We start from the raw sequence: 17,521 nt of genomic DNA, 5'->3' as shown, positions 1-17,521 counted from the left end.
CCTAATCGTCACCAAAACATTGTAGCAGGTAAGTGGGCTGGGGCTAGATCTAGCTGTTTATGGTTAACCTCATTGAGCATTAATTTGACCACCCTGGTTGTAATCCTAGAAACTGGGGAAAATGTGTACCGTAATCATGAGAACCAATCCCAGCTCTGTTTTCATTAGCCTGACTACTCTGAATTGCTGAATGATTATTGGCAGCCATGGGTTGATAAACCTGTTTCCTGATTATGAGTGTGTGTGACCCCATCAAGATCTTTCGCCGACTGCCTCACCTTCCCATGAAATAAAACAAACACCTATGGCTATGGATAGCTTTATAATTATTAAAAACAGGACTTATACCATCAAGGAGCTTGCAATTCAATCTGATAGTGACAGATCACTAGGAACTCCAGAACTCCAATCTGACTGAGGCCCCCATGATGTTCACACCATACAGGTTACCCCAGACTGCTGGGCGGTCCCATGTGGATTTTCACTGAGCACTGCAGCCTCCTCTGTGTGTTCACACCGCATGGAGTGGTTGCCGTCTAATTAACGAGATGTTTCGGATTTCACTTTTGAGAGCTCAAATGTCACTTTCACACGAACTGAGCCGTAACGGAGGATGACGTCTTCAATTAACTAGTAAAATAAACATCTCTTTCATGGCCCTGTCAGTTATACTGGTTACACATATCCTAAATTCCGGTACCATTCTCACTTAGGTGAACCCTGACTTATTAAAACAGCCTTGAGACTATGGGGCCAGTCTGCATTGAGGCCTACTTTTAAGCTTCTAATTGCGAATGCTGGCTGACACTTTTTGATCTTATTCTACAGTGTGGTGACCAACTGAGTGCTGAGCATGGATAGATGGCAAATGTAATTAGAGGAAACCTTTACTAAGATAAGTCTAGAGATGTCATTACTGACCTAGTCAATATTCCAATCGCACACGTTCCTGGTAAAATGGCTCCTAAAGAAAGAATGGGTGCTGAAACGATCATCAGCTGGGCACTGGTAACTTCAAACAAACGAACATATTCGCCAGCACACCGTGGATCGTCCAATTACGTCCCATTTTTTTTTAATGCAAAACAATCATCACAATGGTGCAACATTTCGAGGTCACGCAGGACCCCTTCGTCAGGCAAGAGATAAAGTGTAAAGCTTTATCACTTGCCTGACGAAGGGGTCCTGCGTGACCTCGAAATGTTGCACCATTGTGATGATTGTTTTGCATTAAAAAAAATTGGGACGTAATTGGACGATCCACGGTGTGCTGGCGAATATGTTTGTTTATCATTACTGACCTGCCTGGTTGTTCCTGGCATTAGTTCTTACTGGGACACTGACCTGGAACAAGCATGTACTTTAGCAAAGTCAGAGCCTCTAATCTGAATACTGGGGACACTAAGCCCTGGTACACACCAGTGCAGCCTTTAAGTTGCGCAAATTCAAAGCGATTCATAAGCGGCTTGCTGACATTTGTGTGACTTCATTTAACAGATATCAATGTGGACATAGTACAGGAACCCTTTTCAAAATCGCAGTGTTTTATACGGTTCCTTTGCTTCAAATGGGGTGCAATTTGTCATGCGACTTTAAACTGTCAAGTCACATGACAAGTCGCACTGGTATGAACCAGGGCTTATGATATCCTTGTTGTCCAATAATAATCAATACACTTCTACTATCTAAAAAGAGAAGTGTGAAATCCTAAAACAATAAACCTACTCACCTAGATTGCTGCAGCATTGATCCCAGCTGCAGCTATCCCCCACTAGAGCTACACCAAGAACTGAGCAACCAAAGACAGCCGATTGCTCAGTTCTCTGGTCATTTCAGAGCACAAAATGATGACTGTCAGTCACCTCTCTGTGCTCTTCCCCTTCAGAGCTTCCTGGAGTGCCAGACTGTAGGGGGCGGGAGCGGCTGGCTCAGGCGGATAGCCTAAACCAATTGCCTGTCAGGTGCCTGGGTGGATCCCAACATTAATGTCAGGATCCCTGCACATCCTGGACCAGCTCCTTGACATCAACTGACAGTGGACTTTTGCCCGCTATCGGCTGAATCTGGGTCAAGGGAGTGCAGAACTAAATGCACTCCTGTGACCCACAGGAGAATTATGGCAAAGAAAGCTTTGGCCATACTTTTCCTTTAATGGCCCTATTATTACTGAAATAAATTTCTTACTGTGATTCTTTGCCTCCATGTAAAATCCTCTGTGGGCTACCAAACCTCTCCTTTCCCCCCTCATTTCTGCTTATTTGAAATGAGCAGCACACATTAGTTGCGATGATATGCACTGCGCTCTGCACACTTCTAATCCTATAGATCATAGCTCACCTCTGGAGCGAGCTATGTTCTACATACAGTGGGACCAGGGAGAATAAGGGTACATTCCCACCAGGTGCATTGGGACTACATTGGGCAGCTATTCCAACCCAGTCCCACCACATCCCCCACCACAAGGCAAAATGCCTGGTCTTCGGTGTGCCGGATTCACACCATTGTGTTGCGGAGCGCAGGAAAGTCATGGCATTCTGGCTGGTGGAATTTTATGAAATATTACTTTGTGACATCTCAATAAAGTTGGTTTAAAAAACAAAAGTAAACCGTGTGACGCGCTGGGAGTGGGGCATCAGCACTGCCTGTAACGCAACACACACCAGCCACTGTGTTGTAATGTAGCAACTACGGTAAATGAACCCTGAATGTCAAACCCCTAACCGGGAAGTTAGATCACAGGAGCAAAAAAAAAAAAAGAAGAAAACAAATTAGAATATAGAGGATGAGAGCAATAGAAGGAACGTTTTAATTCAGAATACCTACCTGAATTTTTTATTTTTAAAACCAGAGTTTAGTGTCACCAAGTCATTAACTCACTAGGCTGAAGGCAATAAGTTAGCTTGACAGCCAGGGAACACAGAGAGAAGCCAGCAATGGGGAATTTCCATTAGAGTTCAATGCAGAGATCTTTCAGCATGCTGGCAAATGATCGCTAGCCAAGATTGTACTTTATTCTAAGTGGAAGAAGAACAATCTAAAAGTCCCAACATCTCAAGAAATAGATGTGCCATGTGATAGGCGAATGTCAACAACAGTGCAAATGATAGGCGAATCTCAACAACAGTGCAAATGATAGGCGAATGTCAACAACAGTGCAAATGATAGGCGAATCTCAACAACAGTGCAAATGATAGGCAAATCTCAACAACAGTGCAAAGGATAGGCAAATCTCAACAACAGTGCAAAGGATAGGCGAATCTCAACAACAGTGCAAATGATAGGCAAATGTCAACAACACTGCAAATGATAGGCAAATCTCAACAACAGTGCAAATGATAGGCGAATTTAAAAAACAGTGCAAATGATATGTGAATCTTAACAATGCAAATTATGTTTATCGAGACAACAGTGCAAATGATATGTGAATCTCGACAACAGTGCAAATGATATGTGAATCGCGACAACATCTCTTATAGGGGTCATCACAAAGCTGATGGTCAGCATAGCGCGTCTCATGGCTGCGATAACACACACAGCTAAATATATTCTCCATCCAAAGCCCCCATCCAGACTGGAAACCTGAGACAGCAAATGAATTTCTAATATGTAATCTCCAAATGCAAACATTCCCAAGTCACTTTTTCCAAAGCCAGCTGTCCGAATGAGACTTTCTTTGTCTCGCACTTTTCCTAAAAGCTGTAAAGTTTGTGTAAAAGCCTCAGTGTGAAGAATTCCAACATAAACATCCGCAGTATCTGCTGGTATCTGGAGGAGACCCCCCCATTCAGGGTCCATGTATCCCCCCCCCAGTCCCAGCACATACTGAATCTCTTACCTCTCCTTCCTCCAGCCATGGTGGCAGATGTTCAGCAGGGTTCACCTCCCCCCAGTGAAGGCACTCTGTATGAGCTGTGGATTGGCGCACAGACGATTAGCGGGCGCAGACAGCAGCGCAGAGGACTTTTTGGCTCAGGGTTTCTTGTTAAACTGATCAAGTTTGAAAATGCTGCTCTCCTCCCCTCGCTTTGCTTGCTGCCTCCCACCCCCATCCTCTTGTCAGGACGTTCCCCGCCTCTCCAGCCTACTGCCTGAATGTGTCCCTTCACTGGCCTCAGAGAACAGCCAGTACCCACAATAGTCAGCGACCACCAACATGCTGCAAGGACACACATGGATCCTTTGTACCTGTCAGGGATCAGAGGTGCTGGAATGTCAATGTGAACCATCAGCACAATACCTGCAGCACACACTGCCAGCGGGAAGCGGAGATTACTAAACAAAACACTGTCAGCAGCACATTATTTATATTGGTGGATTGGGATACAAACAGCCAAAACAAAGACAGGAATGTATACAGTTCATTCACCTCGTACACACCATAGGAATTCAAGCTGGAAAGCGCTGGGTAAACCTATATCAATCCTGTAGAATAATAATAATAATAAAAAATATCAGATGAATGATCATCTATTTATTTATTTTTTGCAGTCTCATGTCAAAACAATAGGTTACTAAAATTCTCGTACGACAGAATACAACTTCAGAAGTGATGTAATGTGTTGTATTGTAATTAGTGGCGCCGAAACCGAAAATTTGGGATGCACTTGGCCGCAAACTGAAATTGACAGTTTAAAAAAAAAATATATATATATATATATATATATATTAGATATAGCTAGAGATAGCTAGAGAGATCTAAGCTATCTATATTCAGATATATCTATCGATCTCTATATCTATATCTATCTATCTATCTATCGATCTCTATATCTATCTATCTATCTATCGATCTCTATATCTATATCTATCTATCGATCTCTATATCTATATATCTATTGATCTCTATATCTATATCTATCTATCTATTGATCTCTATATCTATATCTATCTATCTATTGATCTCTATATCTATATCTATCTATCTATTGATCTCTATAGCTATATCTATCTATCGATCTCTATAGCTATATCTATCTATCGATCTCTATAGCTATATCTATCTATCGATCTCTATAGCTATATCTATCTATCGATCTCTATAGCTATATCTATCTATCGATCTCTATAGCTATATCTATCTATCGATCTCTATAGCTATATCTATCTATCGATCTCTATAGCTATATCCATCTATCGATCTCTATAGCTATATCCATCTATCGATCTCTATAGCTATCCAGGGCTTTTTTTCAGGGGGAACTTGGGGGAACTCAGTTCCACCACCTCTGGCTCAGACCCTTTGCTGCCTGCTCACCACAATCACTTGTAAAACACAGAAGTCTGGTTTCTGTGTTTACAAGGGACAGCTCTGCACTCTTTGTGTAACCCCCCTGAACTCTGCACTCTGTATGTAATGCAATCCTGGTATTTAATGCCCCTTTAAGACCCTTCTACTGTTTGTGAAATCTGAACGGGTCGTGGTGGAGTTCCTCCACCTATTTTTTGAGAAAAAAAGCTCTGTATCTATCGATCTCTATATCCATCTATCGATCTCTATACCTATCCATCGATCTCTATACCTATCCATCGATCTCTATACCTATCCATCGATCTCTATACCTATCCATCGATCTCTATACCTATCCATCGATCTCTATACCTATCCATCGATCTCTATACCTATCCATCGATCTCTATACCTATCCATCGATCTCTATACCTATCCATCGATCTCTATACCTATCCATCGATCTCTATACCTATCCATCGATCTCTATACCTATCCATCGATCTCTATACCTATCCATCGATCTCTATACCTATCCATCGATCTCTATACCTATCCATCGATCTCTATACCTATCCATCGATCTCTATACCTATCCATCGACACATAATATATATATATATATATATATATATATATATATATATATATATAAATAAATAAATAAAAAAAATGTTATTACATTCGACTTTTTAATTAACCACTTGAGAGCCGCGCTATAGACGAAAGACGTCCACAGCGCGGCTCTCAACTGCCGGGTGGACGTCCTTTTATGTGCATTCCCCGCACGCGCCGCTGGGGGGCGCGCAGCGGGGAAACACCGTGCCCGGCGCATTGCTGAGATGCCGATGCGCGTGCCTGGCAGCCGCGATGTCCGCCAGGTACCTGCGATCGGCGGTGACAGCAGGGACGTGGAGCTCTGTGTGTAAACACAGAGCTCCACATCCTGTCAGGGAGAGAGGAGACCGATGCTGTGTCCCTTGTACATAGGGACACAGATCCGTCACCTCCCCCAGTCAGTCCCCCTCCACACACAGTTAGAACACACCCAGGGAATACATTTAACCCCTTCCTCACCCCCTAGTGTTAACCCCTTCCCTGCCAGTCACATTTATACAGTAATTAGTGCATTTTTATAGCACTGATCGCTGTATAAATGTGAATGGTCCCAAAATTGTGTCAAAAGTGTCCGATATGTCCGCCGCAATATCGCAGGCCTGACCAAAAAAAAAAAAAAATCGCAGATCGCCGCCTTTACTAGTAAAAAATAAATCATAAATCTATCCCCTATTTTGTAGGCGCTATAACTTTTGCATATAAATAAATTAATGAAAATGGATAAGCTGGGGGGTGGGATGTAGTCTAAGAAAAGACTATAGAGTTTAGATCAAGGGGTTACTGTTAGTAGCAGAAAATGACCAATGAGCTTAGTTAGAAGTATATCAAAAAAGAAGTTTTATTTAGCACGGTGTCGTGCAATACAAAAAGTAATCAGATATTAAATCCGATTAGTGTTAAAAGTTCCTTTACACATGTAACAAGACTGACAGGACTCACAGAGACTACAAATAACGGCGCCCGTCTACGCGCGCTGAAAGTTCACACATCAGTAACATGCATCTTAGAGGTGAGGTAAATTTTTAAATTCACGATCATGTATCGTGGATACTAAAGGCTAAGTGTCTATATGTGGGAAACTAGAAGTCACACCACACTGATGTTACTATGTTATCAATTTGATGCATTATCTGGTGGGTGAACCTTGGGAGAGGGGGAGGTGTAAAGTGTATCATGTATTGTCAGAAAAGGCCCCAAAATAGTTTAAGAAAAATAGCAAAAGTAAATAATTTAAACAATAATTATTATAAATCTGATGGAAGTCCATAAATGGTGTTAATCCAGGGTAATGTAATTAATACTGGATGACTATTGAAGATTCTGGCTATATGATGACTTGTAGGTCAGAGTTAGTAATGATACTTTGTTAGTATAATTAGTTCAAGCCAAAGTAGTGTCAATATTGATTGATCAAGTAATAAAGTCGCATTGAAAATATTGCTTTGCATATCCGTTGTAAACAATGAATTTGAATAGACGAAGCAGTGATCTGTTGTTAGTAATATACTGTACACTCTATGGTTAGTTCTGATTTATATAGCGAATCATTTATGGTTTCATTCCTGATGGTTGCAAGATTTTTCTAATAGGGTTTTGAGAACAATAGTAGACCAAGCACTATAAGGAACTGTTTGTCATGGCATATATTGTGGTTCCATGACAATTGAACAAATTGCTTTGCATTTCCACTTGTTACCTTAACGTAAATACAACAAGGTCTTTGATTGTCCAATGTAAATAAAATTACAGACCTGTGTTTGTTGTGCATCTGGTTGGTAACAGCATCTATGGGAGTGCGGTAGCAAATTAACCTGTGGTGTTCCGTGGGTCCATATGGTCATTCGGGACCTTGATGTGCTGGTTTCAGTAGTTCCTCCTGTAGATTTTTCACTGAACGTTTAGAGAGGCTGCACGCTAGACGCTGGGTAGCGTGTGTGCTGGAGTGTTGACCTGCTGGCCGCCTGTCTATCACCAGGCATCTCCTCGGTTTGTATATTATGTTCCAAGGGAAGGCCGGTCGTTCGTTCTCCCTTCAGTCGGCTTAGCGCCGAGGTGGACGTAGCGGGCGTCGGGTTGTGACGTCGACGCGTTTCGCCGTGCTTAGTGGCGTAGCTTCTTCCTGGACGTGTTGCACAATTAGTCGGTGGGTGTTTTATATCATTGCCTAGCAATCTTGCTTGATGTTAATCAGAGATAATGATCGCTATTCAAGTAGTGACGCTGATTGGCACTATGCGATGCATCAGTGTAATGGAACTTGTGGTTTTCAATGGAACAGACCGTAGTGTAGTTTGGTACTACTTTATTAGAATTATAGATACCCTGTATATGGCCATTGATGTCAAATACTGTTAAGGGCAGTAGTGTCATCATTTAGATGGTAATTTTTCGGTGATGAATTATGCGTTGGATGTTTTACCAGTACAGATGTTTTTTTTAAAAAGAATATAATAACATTTGTTTATTCTTATTGCCTATAACAAAGTAAAGCTAGGCGGAAATAGAGATAATAAAGATAATAAAGTATAGAAGATAGTGAGAAAAGTATAAATAGGCTGATGTATGGATCATGAAGTAGAGTTGAGGAATTATGTGTTATTGGAAATTAAGTATCGCTTAAATATGTTGATATCAAGGGATACAGTAGGGAACGAACAAACAAAACCACTGAACACAGAATAAGACAATGCTGTTTTTTATATGCAATGTTTCTTAATAGGATACGGTTTTTGTTGGTGAGTATCCCCTGGATCTTTGAATAACCACGTAATTTAGGGAATATTCAGATGATACAAGGAGAAAATTAGGAATTGAATTGCATTAATTCGACCGTGTTATTTTAAGGGAAAAGGATGATGGTTAGCTGTTATATAATAAACGATCTATGGATTCAAAAAAACTTGTAAATTTAATTCGGTGTTTAAGCCGGCCGGCATAAGCTAGTGGCACGCAGAGCACGTAATATCGGCGATAGACTGATTAGATCAGAATACATACGCGTCCCTGATCCCACATGGCTCACAAATTATCCCCGCTCCCACGGTATGTTCCCTTGCACTAAGTGCCACATCTGCCCATACGTTGATCGCACATCTACATTTAAGGACTCCCTGGGGGACAAATCTTTCGAGATCAAGGATCTTATCAACTGCCTTACGGAACGTGTGATCTACATGATCACCTGTCCCTGTAACAAAATGTATATAGGGAAAACAAAACGCCCCCTGAAGATACGTATCGGTGAGCACCTGAGGGAAATAAATGAGAAAGAAAAAATCCCAGAAAAGCCCCTGTCGAAACACTTCGCCCAATTCCATAACCGAGATTCGCGAGGACTAACAGTAAAAGGCATCTACCACTTAAAGCTATCGAGCCGACGTGGTGATTTCGATAAAATACTGTTACAAAAAGAAAAATTCTGGATATATCGCTTAAAATCGCTTATGCCGGCCGGCTTAAACACCGAATTAAATTTACAAGTTTTTTTGAATCCATAGATCGTTTATTATATAACAGCTAACCATCATCCTTTTCCCTTAAAATAACACGGTCGAATTAATGCAATTCAATTCCTAATTTTCTCCTTGTATCATCTGAATATTCCCTAAATTACGTGGTTATTCAAAGATCCAGGGGATACTCACCAACAAAAACCGTATCCTATTAAGAAACATTGCATATAAAAAACAGCATTGTCTTATTCTGTGTTCAGTGGTTTTGTTTGTTCGTTCCCTACTGTATCCCTTGATATCAACATATTTAAGCGATACTTAATTTCCAATAACACATAATTCCTCAACTCTACTTCATGATCCATACATCAGCCTATTTATACTTTTCTCACTATCTTCTATACTTTATTATCTTTATTATCTCTATTTCCGCCTAGCTTTACTTTGTTATAGGCAATAAGAATAAACAAATGTTATTATATTCTTTTTAAAAAAAACATCTGTACTGGTAAAACATCCAACGCATAATTCATCACCGAAAAATTACCATCTAAATGATGACACTACTGCCCTTAACAGTATTTGACATCAATGGCCATATACAGGGTATCTATAATTCTAATAAAGTAGTACCAAACTACACTACGGTCTGTTCCATTGAAAACCACAAGTTCCATTACACTGATGCATCGCATAGTGCCAATCAGCGTCACTACTTGAATAGCGATCATTATCTCTGATTAACATCAAGCAAGATTGCTAGGCAATGATATAAAACACCCACCGACTAATTGTGCAACACGTCCAGGAAGAAGCTACGCCACTAAGCACGGCGAAACGCGTCGACGTCACAACCCGACGCCCGCTACGTCCACCTCGGCGCTAAGCCGACTGAAGGGAGAACGAACGACCGGCCTTCCCTTGGAACATAATATACAAACCGAGGAGATGCCTGGTGATAGACAGGCGGCCAGCAGGTCAACACTCCAGCACACACGCTACCCAGCGTCTAGCGTGCAGCCTCTCTAAACGTTCAGTGAAAAATCTACAGGAGGAACTACTGAAACCAGCACATCAAGGTCCCGAATGACCATATGGACCCACGGAACACCACAGGTTAATTTGCTACCGCACTCCCATAGATGCTGTTACCAACCAGATGCACAACAAACACAGGTCTGTAATTTTATTTACATTGGACAATCAAAGACCTTGTTGTATTTACGTTAAGGTAACAAGTGGAAATGCAAAGCAATTTGTTCAATTGTCATGGAACCACAATATATGCCATGACAAACAGTTCCTTATAGTGCTTGGTCTACTATTGTTCTCAAAACCCTATTAGAAAAATCTTGCAACCATCAGGAATGAAACCATAAATGATTCGCTATATAAATCAGAACTAACCATAGAGTGTACAGTATATTACTAACAACAGATCACTGCTTCGTCTATTCAAATTCATTGTTTACAACGGATATGCAAAGCAATATTTTCAATGCGACTTTATTACTTGATCAATCAATATTGACACTACTTTGGCTTGAACTAATTATACTAACAAAGTATCATTACTAACTCTGACCTACAAGTCATCATATAGCCAGAATCTTCAATAGTCATCCAGTATTAATTACATTACCCTGGATTAACACCATTTATGGACTTCCATCAGATTTATAATAATTATTGTTTAAATTATTTACTTTTGCTATTTTTCTTAAACTATTTTGGGGCCTTTTCTGACAATACATGATACACTTTACACCTCCCCCTCTCCCAAGGTTCACCCACCAGATAATGCATCAAATTGATAACATAGTAACATCAGTGTGGTGTGACTTCTAGTTTCCCACATATAGACACTTAGCCTTTAGTATCCACGATACATGATCGTGAATTTAAAAATTTACCTCACCTCTAAGATGCATGTTACTGATGTGTGAACTTTCAGCGCGCGTAGACGGGCGCCGTTATTTGTAGTCTCTGTGAGTCCTGTCAGTCTTGTTACATGTGTAAAGGAACTTTTAACACTAATCGGATTTAATATCTGATTACTTTTTGTATTGCACGACACCGTGCTAAATAAAACTTCTTTTTTGATATACTTCTAACTAAGCTCATTGGTCATTTTCTGCTACTAACAGTAACCCCTTGATCTAAACTCTATAGTCTTTTCTTAGACTACATCCCACCCCCCAGCTTATCCATTTTCATTAATTTATTTATATGCTTAAAAAGGTTACAGTAACAGTACCGCCACTTATCGGTTGACCTCCCCAAGGTACCTTTTATTTCAAAGATACCTATTACACCCAGTGACACTACTTGCGCCTTTCCCTTTCCCCTTCCCCTTTAAATATATTTCTGATGCTATAACTTTTGCGCAAACCAATCAATATACGCTTATTGCAATTTTTTTAACAAAAATATGTAGAAGAATACGTATCGGCCTAAACCGAGGAAAAAAATATTTTAAAAAAATAAATAAAATTAGGATATTATTTTAACAAAAAGTAAAAAATATTGTGTTTTTTTTCAAAATTTTCTGTCTTTTTTTGTTTATAGCGCAAAAAAAAAAAAAAAATAAAAAAAAAATCGCAGAGATGATCAAATACCACTAAAAGAAAGCTCTATTTGTGAAAAATAAAATGATAAAAATAAAAATATAATTTGGGTACAGTGTTGTATGAATGCGTTAGCGCTAAAAGCTGAAAATTGGTCTGGGCAGGAAGGGGGTTTAAGTGCCCAGTAATGAAGTGGTTAATATCATGAATTTAAACAAAATTTATTTTCACCCATTATCGGCACCTTTTGAAGCGGTATTAAAAATCCTGCTTGCTGCATTTTTGGTTAGTTAAAAATACCACACCAAAAGCACATCTCTCCCCTTTGTACATTGAAGACGCAGGAAGAGTGCATCAAAAATGTACCTGCAATGTGTTTTTGATGCATTTTTTGAGTCACATGACCTAAGCAAGGGAAAATTGCGTGCGATTTGGCAGCATTTAGTTACCGGGACCTTTTTTTCCCTTTTCGGCACAATGCTGAAACCCCTATTTTCCGCTGATAGTTTTTGCCAACTGAAATTAATTGCAATGTATTCTTTTTACCCCCGAGCATGTGTGGTTTTAGTAATTTTTCTCATACAAATTCTATACTAATTACTAGAGCTGCACAATTCTGGCTAAAATAAGAATCAAGATTTTTTTTTTGCTTAGAATAAAGATCATGATTCTCGCGGCGTAACATTATCTTTCACATTATACCAAAAAATTGGGCTAACTTCATGGTTTATTCATTTTTTTACTCATTGACGTTAAAAAAAAAAAAAAAAAATTAAGTTTGAAGGATCGCTTTGACATAAAATATTGCAACAACCTTTTTCCTCTGACACCATACATCACTGCCAAATGCTGCAATAAAATAAGGGGTCAGAAGAAACAGCCAGCATGCAGTGGGGTTCTTTTACTATGGCGGTTTACTACTTTGAAGAAATGTAAAGTCTGCATCCACCACATTTTAGAACAAGCTGGACGCTGGACAAGCCCCTCCCCCGCTCAGTGAGCAAAGAGGGACCTGTCATCCCCCGGTGAGCTGGTGGACTGCTGCAAGCGGATCCGTCCCTGTGTGGAAGGGGCCTAAGACTGCATTCACACATGATCGCGGGCAGAATGGCTGTGATTCCGCCCCATTGTTTCAAATGCTTGCAAAACTAGGGATGCTGGAAATCGCAAAACTTGACGCTGTCGACCAAAAGCTCATGTTCCTTTCTGAGTGACAAGCGGCGCGCACGGTTTGCCGTGACTGCATTGCGATTCACTGCACAACAATCATGGTGTGATTTGGGTGCAATTAGAAGTAATAGCATCGCAAATGCGTCCCATGTTTTGCAGCCATTTGAACTTGCAGGGCGTAATCCGCACGGGGACGGATGAGCTTGCACTGCGGGTGCATTTCTAATGCGTTTTCTATAGAAATCAGTGAGACATTGGTTTTTGGTGCACTTTAGAAAAACGCATTAAAGATGCCGCACCCAGGAAGTTTAAATACGCACTGCACCTGCAGCACACTGGTGGTGTGTTCTATAGGATTTAAAGGGAAATATTTTTCACACATTTTTCTATCAGTTTTTTTTTTCACCCCAAAAATGCATCAAAAACAAATCAGTTATCTATCGTTCCAGCACAGGAAGAAAAGTTCACAATTGCCTACCAATTTTTTGTTTATTGATATTCATTTTGTGTGCTTTCATTTATTGTGTAGTTGACAAGCACTCTTTAGAATAGGGTGGGGCAGGCTATTGAATCATCTGTTGCTGTCAGCTTAGTGTAAAAGCCCAGTACAAAAGGATTTCCCTCTCCAGGGTGTTCAACAACTGCCAACATCAGGCTCTCTGCACCTCAGGGGGGTGGAAATGTATGGGTTTAGCACCGCTGGACATACTGTTAATGCACGCAACATGAAAGTGCATAGTATACACATTAACAGTCCCTCTGCCACAATGGACCTTGTGTGGCTCACAAAAACTCAATAACACCTTTACAGTTCACCTTGAACTAGAAAAATAGCAGATGGAATGCAGTTTCTATGGGTAGCACAGGTTAAAGGGTACCTCCACTTTTGTGGGGGGAAAAAAATGGCAAATAAAAGAAAACATATTGTGTATACAATTGCGACACAAGTCATATTGTAATTGAATGTTATTTAAAATAACCTTTCCTTTTCATTCTGCAGCCGCTGTAAGTTTAAATAAAATGCAATGCAATATGGCTACCTGGAGGTGTTCTGTACACAGAATGGGGTAGATTCAGATAGAAGTTACGCTGGCGTATCTATAGATACGCCACGTAACTTCTAGGATGCTCCGGCGTATCTTTTTTCTGTATTCAGAAAACAAGATACGCCGGAATTTGGCTAAGATCCGACTGGCGTAAGTCTCTTATGCCGTCGTATCTTAGTTGCATATTTTCGCTGGCCACTAGGTGGCGCTCCCGTTGATTTACGCGAGGAATATGCGAGGTAGATACGCCGATTCAGAAACGTACGTCCGCCCGGCGCATTTTTTTACGTTAGGCTTTTTCCGGTGTAAAGTTACCCCTGCTATATGAGGCGTATCCTATGTTAAGTAAGGACGTTGGGCCAGCGTCAAATTTTCCGTCGATTACGTCGTTTGCGTAAGTCGTTTGCGAATAGGGCCGTGCGAAAGCATTGTCTTTTTGCGGGTTATTTGGAGCATGCGCACTGGGTTACGTTCACGGACGGCGCATGCGCCGTTAGTCAAAAACGTAATTTACGTGGGGGTCATGTTTTATTTACATAAAACACGCCCACCTCTTCACAATTTAATTAGGCACGCTTAGGCCGGCAGATTTACACTACGCCGCCGTAACTTAGGGCGCAGGTTCTTGGTGAATACAGAACCTGCCTCAACAAAAATGGAATTACGCTTTAATTATTTTCAAAGACTTTAACCTGGGCATCGGGCTGTGTTGGGCAATTTGCCTTGAGTCCTATGAGGTCAGTTCACACTTAACATGCTCAATATTTTTTTTTCAGCACAGCACATCGCATCACGTTGCAGTACATAAAAGAAAAATAAATATTTTGTGGCACTTCCTTAAGGCCCCTTTCACACGGGGCAGCAGAGGTGCGTTGGCGGTATAGTGTCACAATTTTTAATCGCTGCTATACCGTCATATTTACCGTGATATTTGCCCGCTAGCGCTCTTATACCGCTCCAAAGATGCGGCTAGCAGGACTTTTGGAGCGGTCCTGCTAGCGCACCACTTCAATGTGAAAGCCTTCGGGCTTTCACATTGAAGACTGCAGGGCACGATTTTTTCAGGTTCTATAGCAGCGCTATTTTTAGCGCTTGACCGCTTGAAAAACGTGTCAGTGTAAAAAGGGGCATAAATCTGAAAAAAAAATAAAGAAAATAGTGAGATGTCTCACTACAAAACATAGGCACTGTTCCCTTCACAGCGCACACCTTCAGTACAATGCGCCCACTGGTGTGAATAAACTGTTGTCACTTTGATACATTTAGTGGGTAACTATGTTTAAAAGATACAAGCCCCTAATGCTGGAATCAAGCCAGGTGTAGTGGGACTGCACTGGGTGGCGCATTTCCACAGCAAGAAAAGCCAAAATGCGTTGCAGGGGTGTGTGGGTAGTGTGCGTAGTGAACTTCATGAAATGCCACTGTTGGGTAACCCCTTGGCACCGACCGCACGCAAATATGTGGCCTCTCGGCGGGCGGGCCTCGGTGCAGAGCGGGCGCATATTTTGAGTGAATTAGTGTGCATACAGCTGTGCTGAGAGTGCGCAACCTGCACAGTTACCGGCGCTTAACAAAAAGCTGCTGATCGCTACTTACGATTGGGAGATTTTTTTTACCGCGGTTTTGTACAGGTCATTGGTACCAATGGAAAACGCCCAAGCCGCCCGATTCGCGCATCAAAAAGGGGTCCGGGACTTGTTTGAAATTCAGGCGTTCGCCCTTTTGCGTTGGCGATGTGAACCATCTCCATAGAGAATAATGTTATTTTTCCCCTCTAGTGTCTTTGAGCGTCGCGCTTCAGGCGACAAAACGCTCAGGTGTGAATGCAGCCCAATACTCTTGATAAAAGATATCACTGTTACGTTTTTGTCCCCTCTACATGTGAAAAGGCTTTTGAAAAAGGATACCCAGTACTAGGAAACCATGGTGAACTATTAGTTCTCCAGCAGATGAACACGTTAGGGTTATCTAAAGATGAATTTGCCATCTACATTTTAATGTAAAGAAATGTCCACCTGGGTAGACTGCTCTTTTAACAGCATGCTGCGCGGTCTAGGTTGGCCTCTTGGACCCTTTTACAATTGGTAAGGTCATCATTGGGGTGGCCAATAGACATGAAGCCTGTTTGTCCTTTTTATATCATGCAAGACCTGGCCTTGCCAACACCATTTTCATTCAGGCTCTGTTCACACTAGTAATTTCAAATGAGTCTTGAGTCGCACAGAATTGAATGACAATAGAAATCACATTGTTTTCAATGGTGCCCGTTCACATCCAGGCAACTCAGCATGACGTAATTTTGGAAAGAGAGTTGATTGATATCAGCTCAAACTGCCTGTCATGCCTCAGACACACGACCAGTTTTCCCGTCGGGAAAACTGCCATGACAGCTTTTGGCTGGGAAAACTGTCCGTGTGTATGCTCCATGGCAGATTTCCCGACAGTTTTTTCCTGCTGCGATTCCCGGCGGTCTTTTCCCCGGCAGTTTTCCTATGGGAAACACTGCGGTAGAGCATACACAGGGCCAGGTTTCCTGGCCAAAGCTCTCATGGCAGTTTTTCTGTCAGGAAAACCGGCCGTGTGTAGGGGGAAAAAGCTGCCCGAGCAGGTTCTCGGCTTTCCCCTCAGTAAAAAGTCAGCCGGGAAACCCGTACGTGTGTATGAGGCTTCAGGGTTTTTTTCCTCATACGATCACCACCACTGGCCATAGCTGCCAGCACTGATCATCAGTGGTGGTCCATACAATAGGGGTGCACAGGCGCAGCCCCCCCCTATCTACATGCAGGGACGTCGGACCATGAATTCCAATGTTTTTTTTTTTTTTAAACACGTGATTAGATCCAGAGGCTCTAATAGGCTTTAAAAAAAGTCTGGTCTCGGGGCACAGAGCACTGCGCGCCAAGACCACCCAGTTGTGTGATAGTAGCGAATGAAAATTTGAAATTCTCTCACTGATTCTCCTCCTGGACAATCAGGAAGCGGGTCCGAGACCCATCACCCGATTGGCTGAAAGGACAGGCAATCCTATTGGATGCCTAGGAGGAGGGAGGAGGATCATGCTAGGACACGCTGCTGCTGCCGCCCATAGGACACACGCGCCCAGGTGACGCTGCATAGTTTTTAAGTTAAAGTGGATGTAAACCCTCCATACACCCAGTGAAGTGAACAGCCTCAGATGATACACAGGGATGAACTAAATCTCCCTACGTAGGTTTTACATACATATATGCTGTCTTCACATTTATATACTGTTTAGAAAGTTCAGATTGTGTTAGGAAATGTTCTCTTCCTGTTTAACACAGTGTGTGATGTCTGGGCATACAGCCAAGATAGATAAAAGAGCTGGTCGAAGGAAAGGCACACACCCCCTCTCATCATAGGCAGAGACTCTCAGAGGTGTTTTGGAATAGGACCAGCTCCCTTCCAATCTATTTTAGCAAC

General features: G+C 41.6%; 1 protein-coding gene across 3 annotated transcripts in view; it reads right to left on the bottom strand.

Annotated features, from left to right (window-relative positions):
• The window catches only part of LZTS2 (leucine zipper tumor suppressor 2), a 237,343-nt gene that overhangs the window by 50,002 nt on the left and 169,820 nt on the right, over positions 1-17,521 (bottom strand). The window contains exon 1 of one of the 3 annotated variants that reach the window (XM_040361906.1): positions 3,836-4,010. The exons of the other annotated variants lie outside the window; for them this stretch is intronic. The gene's annotated coding sequence lies outside the window, so the exon portion shown is untranslated. Of the gene's footprint in view, positions 1-3,835; positions 4,011-17,521 lie in introns of those variants that run through there. 3 annotated transcript variants of the gene reach the window in all.

The sequence above is a fragment of the Rana temporaria genome, chromosome 8 (assembly GCF_905171775.1).
Source record: "Rana temporaria chromosome 8, aRanTem1.1, whole genome shotgun sequence".
Taxonomy (NCBI): Eukaryota; Metazoa; Chordata; class Amphibia; order Anura; family Ranidae; genus Rana; species Rana temporaria.
This window is presented reverse-complemented; position numbering and strand designations above follow the sequence as displayed.